The sequence below is a fragment of the Chiloscyllium punctatum genome, chromosome 46 (genome assembly GCF_047496795.1).
Source record: "Chiloscyllium punctatum isolate Juve2018m chromosome 46, sChiPun1.3, whole genome shotgun sequence".
In the NCBI taxonomy this organism is placed as follows: domain Eukaryota; kingdom Metazoa; phylum Chordata; class Chondrichthyes; order Orectolobiformes; family Hemiscylliidae; genus Chiloscyllium; species Chiloscyllium punctatum.
Genome location: NC_092784.1, coordinates 64,245,987 through 64,261,742, shown reverse-complemented (window position 1 = coordinate 64,261,742; position 15,756 = coordinate 64,245,987). Strand labels below are relative to the sequence as shown.

The window sequence follows — 15,756 nt, the reverse complement described above, 5'->3', positions numbered from 1 at the left end:
CCCTCTTGTTGGTTCCCTGATCACCTGCAGACCCAGTCTAACAGCTATGCCCTTTAATATTCAATTTGTAGTGCTTCTATTGAGCCTTTGTTGGAGATTTCTAGTGAAATTCCCATCCAGACCACATTCTGTGCTCTTGTCATCCTCATTGATTCTTTCATTTGATGTTCAGCTTGGATGAGTACGGTTTATCAGTTGAGATGATGTGGTAGGTGGAATCAGCAGGAGGTTTCTATGCCCATGTTTGACCTGACATTATAAGACTTTGCAAGGTCTGGGGTAAATGTTGTAGACTCCCAGGAAAACCCCATCTTAACTGCATAGCACTACGTTATCACCTCTGGTCGATTTGTCCAGCCAATGGGACAGAACATACTCAGAGATAGTGACAGTGGTGGCTAGGACATTAATTGTAAAATACAATTCTGGAAATATGACTGTTGCTTAACTAATCTGTGAGACAGCATACCCAATTTTGAGACAAACCCCAGATGTGAGTAAGGAGCACTTTGTAGATTCATCATAGCTGAGTTTAGCATTGTTGTTTTTGGTGCCAAGGTCCATGTTGGATGCTCCATCTGATTTAAATTTCTTTTTCTTAAATTGTAATGGTTCATGACAATTGAGTGGCATGCAAGGCCATTTCCAGGGACAGTTAAGAATCAACAAAATTGCTATGGTGTGATATATGTCAGACCAGGTAAAGCCAATCGATTCTTTTCTCTGAAGGACATTTACTGCTATTAAAGCCTTAGAAACCAAACTGATAGGAGATTGGGTTACATTTCCACATCTGTAAAATTATAGAATGACTGCAGTACAGAAAACGGCATTTGGTTTGTCCTCAACCCTGTGGCTTTGTTTCTCTTTTCAAGTGCTTATCCATTTTCCTAGTGAAATTCATGATTCATTTTGCCACCTACACACTCTCAGACAATTGATTCCAAACCCTAACCACAGTCAGCATAAAATATTTTTCCACGTTGCCAACAGTTACTTTTCCATTTACCTGAAACTGATGTTGTCTAGCTCTCAGTTCTTGCCAATGAGAATAGTTTTTCTCTGTTTGATATAAATGCCTCTTGATTCTGAACTCTTTCATTGGATTTCCATTCAACCCTTCTCTTTTTTTTAAGAAAGGAAGAGTCACAGCTTCTCCAAACTTGCTATGTAACCGATTATCGCATATTGTAGGACCATTCTTGTAAATGCTTTCTGCATTCTACCTAAAGCTTCCCCTACTTCCTAGTATATAGTGTCTGAACTGGACACAATATTCCAGTTGATGCTGAACCAGTGTTTAATTAAAGGTTCATAATAATTTCCTTCCTTCACCTTCTCTGCCTCTATTTAAAAATGAGGATTCCATATGCTTTAACTGCTTTCTTGATCTGCCTTGCCACCTTAAAACAATTTGTGCACTTAAAACCCTCAGGTCACTGTTCCTGCATCCCTTTTCAAATCATTTGCTTTACTTTGTGTTTTGTTTGTCATTGTGCCTAACAAACTGTTACAATTCTCGACATTTAATTTCATTTACCACATTCCTGTAAGAGGGAACGGTAAGGATGTTAGGAGTAGAAAACACTGAATAACTAGAGATATTGAGGCTCTGATCAAGAGAAGGAAGGAGGCATGTGTCAGGTATAGACAGCTAAGATCAATGAATCCCTCAAAGAGTACAAGGGCACCACTGAGGAAGGAAGTCAGGCGGGCAAAAATGGGATATGAGATGGCTTTGGCAGATGAGGTTTAGGAGAATCAAAGAAATTCTACAAGGGCAAAAGAGCAATGGGGTTGAATAGGGCCCATTAAAGATCAACAGAGCAGTCTATATGTAGAACCATAGGAGATGGGTAGAATACTAAATTAACATTTCACATCAGTATTTACTGTGGAGAAAGACATGGAAACTAGGGAACTTGGGGGATGTGCTCGAGGTCTTAAAATGCACATATATCCCCAAGACCTGATCAAGTATCCGAGGAAATTGTGGGAAGCTAGGAATGAAATTACAGGGTCCCTAGCAGAGGTATTTGTATCATCTACAGCTACAGGTGAGGTGCCAGAAGACTTCAGGGTGGCTAATATTGTGGCTTTAATTAAGAAAGGCTGCAAGGAAAAGCCAGGGAACTATGTGAATCTGACATCAGTGATAGTTAAGTTGTTGGAGAGGATTCTAAGAGACAGAATTAACATGCATTTGGAGAAGCAAAGACTAATTAGGGATAGTCATGTCTCACAAACGTTATTGAGTTTTTTTGAGGATGTGACCAAGAAGACAGATGAAGATAGAGTGCCAGGTGTTGTTTACATGGACTTTAAGGCATTCAACAAGGTTTTACATGGTAGATTGCTTAGTAAAGTTCATCACATGAGAACCAGAGAGAGCTAGCCAATTGGATATAAAATTGGTTCTAATAGAGGAGACACAAGGGTTATGATAGAGGGTTGTTTTTTGGACTGTAGGCCTGTAGGCGGTGTTCCACAGGGATCAGTGCTGGGTCCTCTTATTTGTCTTCTACATAAGCGATTTGGATGAGAATATAGGAAGCATACTGTAAGTCTGGAAATTATATCAAAATTGATGGTATAGCAGACAGTGAAGATGGTTATCTGAATGTGTAATGGGATCTTGAACAATTGAGCCAATCAGCTGAAGAGTGGCAGAGGGAGTTTAATTTAGATAAATGTGAGGTTGCATTTTGGTAAGACAAACTGGGGCAGGACTTACAGGGTTAATGGTAAGGCACTGGGCAGGGTTATCAAACAGAGAGACCTACGGGTTCAGGTGCATACTTCCTTGAAAGTGGGTCACAGGTAGACAGGGTGATGAAGAAGACATTTGGCACAGGAGTTGAGACATCATGTTGTGGCTGTACAGGACATTGGTGAGGTCACTTTTGTATGCGATGCACAGTACCCCATGGAAAGGGTACAGAAAAGATTGACAAGGATGTACCAGCACTGAGGGGTTTGTATTATGTTTCCGCTGATGGGTGAGGGCCGAACCAGAGGAGACAGCTTAAAAATATGGGGTAGACCATTTAGGACAGAGATGAGGAGAAACTTCTTCACCCAGAGAGTGGTGGCTGTGTGGAATGCTCTGCCCCAGAGGGCAGTGGAGGCCCAGTCTCTGGATTCATTTAAGAAAGAGTTGGATAGAGCTCTCAAGGATAGTGGAATCAATGGTTATGGAGATAAGGCAGGAAGAGGATATTGATTAGGAATGATCAGCCATGATCATATTGAATGGCGGTGCAGGCTCGAAGGGCTGAATGGTTTACTCCTGCACCTATTGTCTATTGTCTATTATAATGAGAGGCTTGACAGACTGGGACTTCCTTCCCTTGGAGCATAGGAGGTTGAGAGGTGACCCTACTGAGGTTTATGAAGTCATGAAGGGCATAGACAAACTGAACAGGTCTTTTCTCAAGGGTAGGGAAATTCGAAACTAGAGGGCATTGGTTTAAGGTGAAAGGGGAAAGATTTAAAAGGGACCTGAGGGGCAACTTTTTTACACAGAGTGGTGAGTATCTGGAATGAACTTCCAGAGGAAGTGGTAAATATAGGTACATTTAAAACACATTTGGAAAGGTACATGACTAGGAAAGGTTTAGAGGGATATGGGTCATATGCAGACAAGTGGGACTAGTTTAGTTTGGGAAAATTGGTTAGCATGGATAAGTTGGAGTGAAGGGTCCATTTCTGTGCTCTATGACCTGTCTGATCATTTCCCTGCTCTATCTACCTGACAGTTTGTGATACTTGCATGTTTTATGAGATCTGAAAACTATGAAATTCTGCCTGTAAATCCATAGTTATGTGGTTATTAAAGGTCAATAAAATAGTGGCTCTAGCACCAATCCCTGGTGGGGAGCATCACATTTTTTTCTTAAATTCACTCCAGGGATGTAGGCGTCATTGGTAGGGCAAGCATTTATTGCTCATTCCATGTTGCCCTTGGAGAAGATAGAGCTGCCTTCAGACTAGATCTTTAATGGAGTTTAGAAGAATGAGAAATGACCTGATTCCAACATACGACGTTCTTACGGGGCTTGACAGGGCTCCTTCTTCATTCGTTCTCCAGCGGTATCTTTCCAACCACTTGATAACGCTATTGTTTACCAATGTTCTGTATTTCTGGCACTCAACCAATTTCATTTCCCTGCTGTCACTGCTTCCTCCTATTTCAAGACCTTCAGTTTTTCTGGCAACTCTATCTTTTGGACTCTATGCACATCACATCAACCACATTACCTTGTGAACTCTTTCCATTATCTCATCAAAAATGCATTTGAGTTAGAGAAATGTGATTTCCCCTTTTATAAATCCACACTGGTTTTCCTTAATTCCTTTATATTTGCCCATGTGGACTTAGTTTTATCCTGAAATACTGTTTCTACGGGCTTCCCATCACATGATTAAAGTGATTGGTTTCTAGTCGGCGGCTTTCCTGGCATTAAGTGTGAAATACTTGCACTTGTCCATATCTCCGAGAGCCGGAAAGAAACACTCATTTCAGAATACAGAGGAGCCTCGATTATCCGAACGACACGAGCGGGAAGTATTTTGTCAGATAATCGAGATTCCTCTGTACTCTAAAACTGACCCAACCAACACTTCCTGACACTGAAGCATCACTTTCTCCCCTTTATTTTCCGGCTTTATTGAGATGAAGACAGAGAGGCAGAAGTATAGGCTGGCAATTTCTCATGTGTTTGTGATAACCAGAGTTTAAAAATGTGGGGTTGGAGAAACACAGCCGGTCAGGCAGCATCCGAGGAGCAGCAGAATCGACATTTGCGGCATAAGCCCTTCTTCAGGAATGAGGCTGGTGTGCCAAGTGGGGCTGAGGGACTTGGGGGAGGGGGCGCTGGGAATGCGATAGGTGGAAGGAGGGTGAGGGTGATAGGCCGGAGTGGGGGTGGGGGTGGAGGTGGAGAGGTCGGGAAGAAGATTGCAGGTCAAGAGGGCGGTGCTGAGTCGGAGGGCCGGAACTGAGAAAAGGGGGGGGGGCGGGGGGGGGAATGAGGAAGCTGGAGAAACCTGCATTCATCCCCTTGTGGTTGGAGGGTTCCTACCCGCAAGATGAGGCGCTCTCCCTCCAGGCGTCCTGTGGCCAGGCCCTGGAGGAGGCCTTTGTGATAACCAGCCCAAGTATGCTTGTGGAGAAAGGGGTAAAAAAAACTCTCATTACAAAACTCCAGACATTCCCCACCAAAGTAACACGTTGTATATGCAGTCTGGAGGAAGTGAAATTAAATGGGTTTCTGTCTCTTTCCTGAGATTTCCCCAAATTCTTGCCGTCTGATAGATAAAAGTTCTCAATCTAAATTAGCGTTAACACCAAATCCCAGTTCTTAAAATTCAAAAACTCACAAGGTGCTGCAGGAAGCGGTCGACACTTGACTCTGCGTTTCGCCTTCAGCCTTTAGCTGCCGATACAGTGTTCGGAAACTTCCGTTTGGAACAAGTTTAAACAGACAAACCGCTGGTTCCCAAAAGAAACCAGTCACCTCCGAGTTTTACTAATGATTGCTTCAAACGTCAGCTCAGTCCCGATCGAACAGCCAGCCCTGCTCCTGCTCCTGCTCCTGCTCCTGTTCCCGTGACCACGAAACGGAAAGTAGCTCACAGACCACAAACTCCCAGTAAATTCACGCTCTCACCTTTTATTCCGGATCTGTCCGTGACTGGTGTTTGCCCACGCCCCAGCCGACTCAATTTTCACTGAACAGTCCCAGATACAAGTGGGGCTGAGCGCAGCTTTCCATCTCCCAGAGGTACCAACAGAAATGTCCCAGTTAGTTCCAGACCTGAGCTCTGGTTCTCTCTCTGTGCGGATTCTGCAGTTATTGTTTGTGATCGTGACGAACACCAAGCGGTGCTCTCTGCACCTTCCCTGAAGTAGTGCCAAGCCCAGAAAGCAGGAAACTCACTCTGTGTTCCAGTCCTGCTCTCAGTATTCAGGTCAGGAAAAGCCTATCGCGCCCCTGCTATATCTAATGACTCGGGAAGGAGCGATTCTTCAGTGAAAGCGAAACTCAAACAAGTGACTATCCCACGCACACTCGTTGATGTTTGGCGATGTGCTTAATGCAGCAAGATTCAATATCTCCAGAGAGGAGGGAAGCCCGAAGGAAATCCGTTGTCCTCACCCGACTTGACCAATGTATCACTTTAGATCACAGCTATGTCGTTAACTCTTATGTGCTCCGGAATTACCAAGAAAACATCACATCAAATTGCTATTAAGTCCAAGAAAAGCAGAGAAGCTGAGCACCACTCAGCACCTACTTTGACTCCAGAACCGATCATGTCTAAGGCAAATCCAGAAATTTGACCCCGCAAATCTGACTTGACTAACATTAGAGACCTAGTACCAAAACTGGGAGAGCTGTCACTTTAAACTTCCTGAAGAAGGACTCATGCCTGAAACGTCGATTCTCCTGCTTCCCCCAAGCTGCCTGACTTGCTGTGCTTTTCCAGCACTACATTCTCACAACCTGCAGCCCTCCACTCCCTCAGCTCCAACCCCAACCTCATCATCAAACCCGCAGACAAGGAGGGGGGGCGGGGGGTGCTGTAGTAGTAGTGCACCAACACTGCTGAAGCCAGACACCAACTCGCAGACACCTCCTCCTACTGCTTGATCACGACCTCACCTCCCATCACCAAACCATCATCTCCCAGACCTTCCACAACCTCATCATCTCTGGGGATCTCCCATCCACAGCCTCAAACCTCATCACCTGTGAACTCCACACCACCTGATTCTACCTGTTTCCGAAGATTCACAAACCTGACTGCCCCGGTCAACCATTCATCTCAGCCTGCGCCTGTCCCACTGAATTCATCTCTTCTTACCTTGACACTGCTGTTCCCCCTTAGTCCAGTAACTCCCCACCTACGTTCATGACACCACCCATGCCCTTCACCTCCTCCAAGATTTTCATTTTCCCGGTCCTCAACGCCTCATCTTCACCTTGGACCTCCATTTCTTCCTGTCACACTGTCCCTACCAATACCCTTCCACTGACACCCTCATCCGCCTGGCTGAACTGGTCCTCACTCTCAACAATTTCTCCTTTCAATCCTCCCAATTGCTCCAAACCAAAGGGGTAGCCATGGGCACCTGCATGGGACCCAGCTATGCCTGTTTGTTGGATGTGTGGAACAGTCCACTTCCGGAGTTACACCGGCACCAACCCCCACCTGTTCCTCCACTACATCGATGACTAAACAGGTTGAACCTTTCATTAACTTTACCAACAACTTCCACCCCAACTTCAAATTCATTTGGACAATCTCGGAAACCTCCATCCCCTTCCTGGACCTCTCTATCACCATCTCTGGTGACCTACTACCCACAGACATATACTACAAGCCCACCGACTCCCACCGCTACCTAAACTACACCTCATCCCATCCTACCTCCTGTAAAATTGCCATCTCTTAATCCCAATTCCTCCGCCTCCACCGCATCTGTTCCCAGGGTGACCAATTCCACCTCAGAAAGTCCCAGGGAGCCTCCTTCCTCCACGATCACAACTTCCCTTCCCATATGGTTGATGATGCCCTCCAGTATATCTCTTCCACTTCATGCACACTGCCCTTGAACCCCATCCCTCCCAATGCAACAAGGACAGAACCTCCCGACCTTCCTCCCCACCAACTTCCGCATATAACATATCATCCTCTGCCACTTCCACCACCTCCAAGCGGACCCCACCACCAGAGATATGTTTCCCTCCCCACCCCATCAGCATTTCAAAAAGACCATTTCCTCCACGACTCCCTCATCAGTTCCACACACCCCACCACCCCACACCACACTCGCGGCACCTTTCCCTGCCACTGCAGGAAGTGCAAAGCCTGCACCAAAACCACTCCCCTCACCTCTGTCCAAGGCCCCAAGGGATCCTTCCACATACATCAGAAATTCACCTGTACCTCTACCAATGTCAACTACTGCATCTGTTGCACCTGGTGTGGTCTCCTCTACATCTGGGAGACAGGATGCCTTCTTGCATATCATTTCAGAGAACATCTCTGGGACAGCCGCACCCACCAATCCCACCGCCCCGTGGCTGAACACTTCAACTCCCCCTCCCACTCAGTCAAGGACATGCAGGTCCTGGGCCGCCTCCACTGCCAAACTGTTACCACCTGATGCCTGGAGGAGGAATGTCTCATATTCTGCCTTGGGACCCTGCAACTACACAGGATAAATGTGGATTATAACAGCTTCCTCATTTGCACCCCTCCCCCCACTTATCCAGGCCCCAGCCTCCAACTCAGCACTGTCCTCCAGACCCATCCATCACTCTGCTCCCCCAACCTATCTCCTTCTCCCTCGCCTTCATCCACGTATCGCTTTTCCAGCTACCTTCCCCCCCAGCCCCAGTGCCCTCCCATTTATCTCTCAGCCCCGAACCACAAGCCTCATTCCTGATGAAGGGCTTGTGCCCGAAAAGTCGATTCTTCCGCTCTTCGGATGCTGCCTGACCTGCTGTGCTTTTCCAGCATCACACTCTCCACTTTAAACAACAGCCTGACATAATCACACTCACAGAATCATACTTTACAGACAACCATATCGCCATCCCTGAGTACAGAGATGGAAACAAAGTGAGACAGAGTCTGGATGGAGTTGCTTTGGGAACTCCAGAACATAATCTCTGTCACAGCATTCTCTCTTAATTTTATTTTAGGCTGAATGTGTCTCTGAGACCTGTGCATTTCTAGAACTGGTAGTCAATGCTGTGAATAATGTGTCCACACAAAACATCAGAGCCATTGCACAGCTGAGAGGAAACATTGTTCTGGACCCCATGAAATCTCATGGCATCAGGTTAAACATGAACATTTGTCACCACATGTGCAGAGAAAAGCACTGCACATGCATTGAGAATCCCAAAGCATATGTGGAAAATTAGTACTGCACATGTGAGGATATTTGGCTCTGCACATGTGCAGAATGAGCATTGCACGTGTGAGGAGAATGAGCACTGCATATACATGGATATTCGGCACTGCACATGCAGAGAATTGGCATTGCATGTATACAGATTTTACATTTGCTGGGAATTGGTACTGCACATATACAGACATTACAGCTGCAGAGAAATGGTACTGCACATGTGTGGATATTCAGCATTGTACATGTGCAGATATTCAATACTGCACAAGCACAGAGAGCCAGCTCCATACATGTTAGTATTCTGCATGTGTGGAGAATCAGCACTGCACATGTGCAGATATTGGGCGTTGCTCATGTGCAGAGAATCAGAACCTGCACACACAAAGGACCAAACATTTTTCATGAAAACAAACTGCATGTGCAGTAAAAGATACATTCAGTTGAAATGGCTATAGAACCTGCCTGACTGCTTGAACACACTTTCATGCTAGCATAGATTTTAAAGTGAATATTTTTAGATTTTTTTTACTAATGCCATTGATCCAAGTCTTTGATTCTAAGAAGAAATCAGCATGTTTCTTGTCAAAAGAGGTCTTATTCAGTTGATGAACTATCTGAACCCAAAAGGAAATAAAACAAAAAATTGATCAGAGACAGCACAATGAGAGATATCTGGCCTTTGGCGTTTGATGGACAGGAGATGGTACTTGCCCCTTACTTGAATATTTCATCTACAGAGTGAAATTGGCAAACATTGCAATGGTACCAATTAAATTAACATGCCATTTACAGACTAAATATCAATCTCTTATGAACATATACATTTTATGAACAGTACATCAAGAACTTGGGAGAAGAAAATATCAAGTAGACCTAAAACCTGATGAAGCGTGTGCAGGCGTCAGATAAAGATCAAAAGCCTAGTTATTTGGTGACTGATTTTGTAGTAAAGGCCGAAACCTTAATCATGCCTGAATACAAAAATAACATAGCTTTTATGTCAGGAAGCGCTGCTGTAAAAGAGATCAACAAATTGTGATGATCATTGATTATAAATTGACGACTGGTCAGCTGACAGGAAGAAGGTGCTGAAAGAGAAATGCGCCACAAGTGGGAAGATTGACCAGTCCACCGATATAAATGGTGACTAATGGTAAGGATACGACTGGTGAATAAATATTTTATGTAACAGATACCTACTCGAGGGAAAGCAAACTTATATTGGCCATTTGTTGAAGTATTTGCACAGACAGAGTAGCCTCCATGATGGGGAAACTCAAAGGATTTGTCAGTAAGATGAAAGATCAAAATCCTGGCATTCCAATCATCCACCACGTCCCTCACCGTGAAGCTCTTGTAGCCAAAACAATGTCACCAAAGTTAGCTGCGGTATTTGAGAAAGCTGTAAGAATTGTGAATTACATAAAATCATGGCCATTGCAATCGCATTTGTTCGCTATTTGTGTGCAAGGTTTACTGTTACAAAACACGTGTCACGGTTATTGTTGGGGAGGGGTCTCTCCCGGGTTCATGGAGCTCCGGAGTTTTCAGCATTGCAGGAACTGTCTTGTAAAGATGATTACTGTTGGGACAAGTTCGCAAATCCCACATATACTTTCAGCCTCTGAATACGCCTAATACTAAAACGTAGACCATCACAGATAAACTTCAAGATTTCAGGTCAAACTGGGCCTTTGGCAAGAGTTAGAGGCTAAGGGTTCACTTGCGATGTTTCCACTGGCATTGTCAGCGACAGATGCAGTTGTCAACAAGCATTGCCTCATATTCAAACATCTCAATGCACTGCAGGAGAAGATCAAATTCTGCTACCTTTCAAAAAACGTCCCCAATGTACAAACCTCCGACTTACGACCAAGATCCCATCCACGAGTTTAATTTTAAAGATTCGACATTTTGAAAAACTTTCCCCTACTTACAAACAGTTACTTTATATTGTGTTGCATTGTGCATACAAATCGACTTGCGAACCAAGTCCGGAACAGAACTGTTCGCAAACTTGGGATTGTGAAATTCACTGTCTTCTGAATCATCACAAAAACTGAGATTAAAAGAAAAAGTGGAATATTCAGAACTATGGATGGACTGTACATTGACGCTGAAATTTGGAGAGGTGTCTGTGTGTGTGTTTTTTGCTTAACTAACTAAATATTCGACGATTTCTGACCATGCTATTGCTGTACTCTTGCAACAATATACCTCTGCGAAATAGCACTTTCTACACATCAAAACAGAATGCTTGACCGTGGAGCATGATTTGTGGGTAGCCTTCTCATCGAATCCCCTAGGGGCAGGTGCAGATTTCCCACTCAACCTAGGACATTGGAATTTAGTTTGCATTTTGCTCTGACCCATCATGCATGAATAGTCAGAAATAGTTGAGGAGCAGATTTTGAAAACGTGTCAGACGCTTGCAGTGGAAGATGGTATATTTTTGCTGGTGAATTTTAAACATTAATGCATTTGACCTTTCTTTTGCTCTATGTTACAAACGACTGTCGTAAAACTGTAACATAGTCAATGCAAATAAATGTGACATTTGTGAGCAATCCATTCAGCTGAAAAGAAGTGGGTGCAATGTGGAATTGTTTGTCTCATTGAAGTGTGCCTGGATACTGGAAAGGTTGAGAAACATTGCGCTAGACTGATACCGGGTATGAACACCATTCAGCATTGAGCCAACTCCAGCATTCAACAAAGTCATAGCTAATCTAATAACCTTCATTTCCACTTTCTGCCTTTTGTCCGCCACCATTTATTCCCTTATTGATTAACAGTCTGTCTATCTCAGCCTTGAGTATACATAACAACTTAGTTTCCACAAATTCACCTTCTGACAGAACAAAAATAAACCTCACTGAATTGTGGTCTCAGCACTTTGGCACTCTACTGATCACAGGTTGCATTCTGAAAATTTGCTATTCAGTCTAACTCTCTGCCTCCTATTAGCCAATCCTCTATCTATGCTAATATACAAACCCCAATACCGTGGGCTCTTATCAAGTACTGGATTAGTGGTGCTGGAAGAGCACAGCAGTTCAGGCAGCATCCAACGAGCAGCGAAATCAACGTTTCGGGCAAAAGCCCTTCATCAGGAATAAATGTAGTCTTATGTACAATGCCTTATTGAACATCTTTTGGAAATTCAGATATGTTACAGCCACTGGTTCCCTTTCATCTAGCCTGTTTATTCCTTCTTCAAAGAACGAGGAAAGGCTAAGGGACTTGAGGCTGTTTTCATTGGAGAGAAGAAGGTTGAGAGGTGATTTAATAGAGACATAAAAGATAATCAGAGGGTTAGATAGGGTGGACAGGGAGAGCCTTTTTCCAAGTATGGGGATGGCAAACACGAGGGAACACAACTTTAAAGTGAGGGGAGATAGGTATAAGACAGATGTCAGTGGTAGTTTCTTCGCTCAGAGAGTAGTAAGGGTGTGGAATGCTTCGCCTGCAATGGTAGTAGATTTTCCAACTTTAAGTACATTTCAGTCGTCATTGGACAAGCATATGGACATATGTGGAATAGTGTAGGTTAGATGGGCTTCAGATTGGTATGACAGGGCCAAAGACCCTGTACTGCATTGTAATGTTCTATGTTCTATGTAATAAATTTGTCAACTGTGATTTCCCCATCATGATGCCATGCTGACTCTGTTAAATTTTATTATGCATTTCTAAATGCTCTGCTATTACATCCTTTATAATAGACTCTAATGTCTTCCCCATGACAGATGTTAAACTAACTGGCTTATAATACCTGTTGTTTTGTCCCACTCTTTTTGAATGTTTTGTTGGTATTTTCCAATCCTCTGGGAGTTTTCCAGAATCTAAGAATTCTTGAAAGATTACAACCAGTAAATATTTCTGTAGCTACTTCCACAGAATTCTACCATCTGCAGAAGATTTGGATTCAACCCTAAGTTTGAACCCCAAGGCCCAGTACATCCCTCAATCAACCACTACCATTAACCTGAGGATAAACACACATCAGTGCAAAAGACAAGGCTGAAATATTTGCAATCAATGATCAGCCAAAACTGCTTAATGTTCTTTTTCATCATAGATGGGAATCAATTTTTATTTGATATCATAGATGCCAATCTTTAGCCAAATCACTCTGTGTCATATTAAGAATTAACTATGAAGTTACAAATATTGGAAATATAAAAAGAGGTATTTGGATGGGGTACCGTAACACCCTAATATTATTAAGCTGGAGAGAGTTCAGAAGAGATTTACCAGGATGATGCCAGGTATGGAAGGTTTGAGTTGTAAAGAAAGGCTGGATAGGCTGGGACTTTTTCACTGGTGCATAGGGGGTTGAAAGGCTGAAGATCTGGACCCCCAGGGTGAGGAGTGGGGGGGAGGGTTTCTTGGTTCTGTGATCGGTCAATAAGCAGTCACAATCAGTTTGGACTTTAAGACTTTAAGACTTCACTCTTTATTTCTTCATATGGCCAGGTACAGAGCAACCGGAAACACAGAAGTGTTCCATATTCCTCGGAGGAGCTGCACGCATGGCTTAAAACAAAAAGCCTTAGAGAAGGTTATAGACCGTGATCGCATAGTACATTCAAACAGTTACCAATCAATATACGATACTGCTTTTACAGTTACATGGTCCGGTGATATTTCCTGGGAACCGACTTTATTTTCCAACGCTTAGGCTACTCTTCACTCACAAACTGAGCCATTGCACCGGCACCCGAAGGTCAGTTAGGATGGCCAGTAATTTCTTATCTAGTTGAGTCATTTCCATGCTTTAAAGGGCGCATTGTCTGCTAATCTCTATTGAAGCAGACTGTGGTTTGTCACTTATGCAGCTCTAGCAGAATTAGAAGTTAGTAACTTAAAAGCCATTTTATGCAGCTTTAGCAGAATTGTCAGTTTGCTGCCTAGAAGTCATTTTGTCATGTTATTTGTATCGAGAAGCCATCTTGTTGCCACCTAGGTTATTAAGAGGATCTGTTAAGTGGTTGCCCTTGACAACAACTTGTCACTTCAGCCTGTATTCAGGTTTCAGATCCTCAAAGCAATCTTATAGAAGTTCATAAAATAATGATTATAGATAGATTAATGGTAGGGGGAATGGGGCATTTCAAAGATTAGGGGATACATTTTTGAGGTGAAAGGAGAAAGACTTAAAAAAGAGACGGGGGGCGAATTTGGTGGTTCGCGTGTGGAATGAACTTCCTGAGGAAGTGGCGGATGCGGACTGGCCATTTTTACAGGCATTTACATGGTCATTGGATAGGCATATGGACGAGAGTGGAATTGTGTAGGTTAGATAGGCTTCAGATTGGTTTCACAGGCAGCGCAACATCAAGGGCCAAAGGGCCTGTACTGCACTGTAATATTCTATGTTCTATGTGGGTACAATTACACTGTTTAAACGACTTTTGAATAAATACATGAATAGGAGAGGTTTGAAGGGATATGGGCCAGGAGCAGGCAGGTTGGACTTGTTTAGTTAGGGATTATGTTCAGCATGGACTGGTTAATGAAAGCATCTGTTTCCATACTGTACATCTCTATGACTCTATAACCAACATCAGGCACAGCAAAAACTCTAGGCCTCGACAACAACCTGGCTGTGATACAGAATTATCACACATGTATTCAAGCTGTTGTAGTACAGATACAAACACTGACATCAACCCAACAAGGTTCAAATTTCCCAGGTATGTTCTTTGCAAATATCACCCCATTAGTCTACTCTCAGTCATCAGCAAAGTGATAGAAGGTGTCATTGACAATGCTCTCCAGTTGGACTTACTCTGCAATAATCTGTTCACCAAAGCTCAGTTTGGATTCCATCAGGAACATTCAGCTCCAATCCTTAATACAGCCCAAGTATGGAGAAGGAGCTGAATAATAAAGGTGAGGTGAAACTGGCTGCCCTTCAATATCAAGTCAGCTTTTTGACTCAGTATGGCATCAAAGAGTCCAGGCAAAATGAGAATTGTGGAAACTCTCCACTGTTTGGAGTCATAATGAGCACAAGGAAAGATGGTTGTGGATGATGGAGGAGTTCTACAGGGTCGTGTCCAAGACTAAAATATCTTCAGTTACATCACTCCTTGAAAAGATAATAACTCACCTTCTTGCAGCACCACAGTTCATCTGGCGCAGGTAGATCCATAGTGTTGACTATCAGGTTCTTCATCCAGCAACAGTAGGAATGGCACTATAGTTTCAAGTCAGGATTAGGCTGTGGCTTAGAAAATAACATCTAACAGTGGTAACAATAGTGCCATGCTAGGCAATTGCCATCTCCAATAACAGAGAATCAAACAAATTCCCCTGGATTTATCATTGTTAACTCTCAACCATTAACAGCCTTCGAGGATTATTGGCTGGAAAATTAAGACTTAATTCCTCTGGTCCCATTTGGGATAATGGGCATCAATACTCTGTCATTAGACCTGATGTATTGTCATCTCTTGGTTTAGCCCAGGTGGTGTCTGAGCCTTGAAGGTCCCCATTAAATGTACTTTGCCAGGTCTTCTTCTCCCATCTGATGGTGTCCATTCTACTGCCATTCCAAAGGGATGAGGATGAGAAACATAATCTAATCAGCCATATAAAAACTATGGCTACAGGAGTACATCAGAAGCTGGGAATTCTGCAACGAGTATTTCATCCCTTTATTCCTTACAGCCTGCCCCCCCTCCCCCCCGCCATCTACAAAACACAAACCAGGAGTGTGATAGAAAACTCTGCATTTGCCTGGCTGAGTATAGCTCCAACAATACCCAAGAAGCTCAATACCATCCAGGACAAAACAGCCCCTTTACTGACATCCTATTCAC

At 43.6% G+C, this 15,756-nt stretch overlaps 1 protein-coding gene across 7 annotated transcripts in view; it reads right to left on the bottom strand.

The window, feature by feature from the left end:
- The window catches only part of acp5a (acid phosphatase 5a, tartrate resistant), a 98,434-nt gene that overhangs the window by 13,687 nt on the left and 68,991 nt on the right, over window positions 1-15,756 (bottom strand). For 2 of the 7 annotated variants that reach the window (XM_072564512.1, XM_072564515.1), the window contains exon 1: window positions 5,673-6,003. The exons of 3 other annotated variants lie outside the window; for them this stretch is intronic. The gene's annotated coding sequence lies outside the window, so the exon portion shown is untranslated. 2 more of the 7 variants (XM_072564511.1, XM_072564513.1) reach the window with 1 other exon arrangement.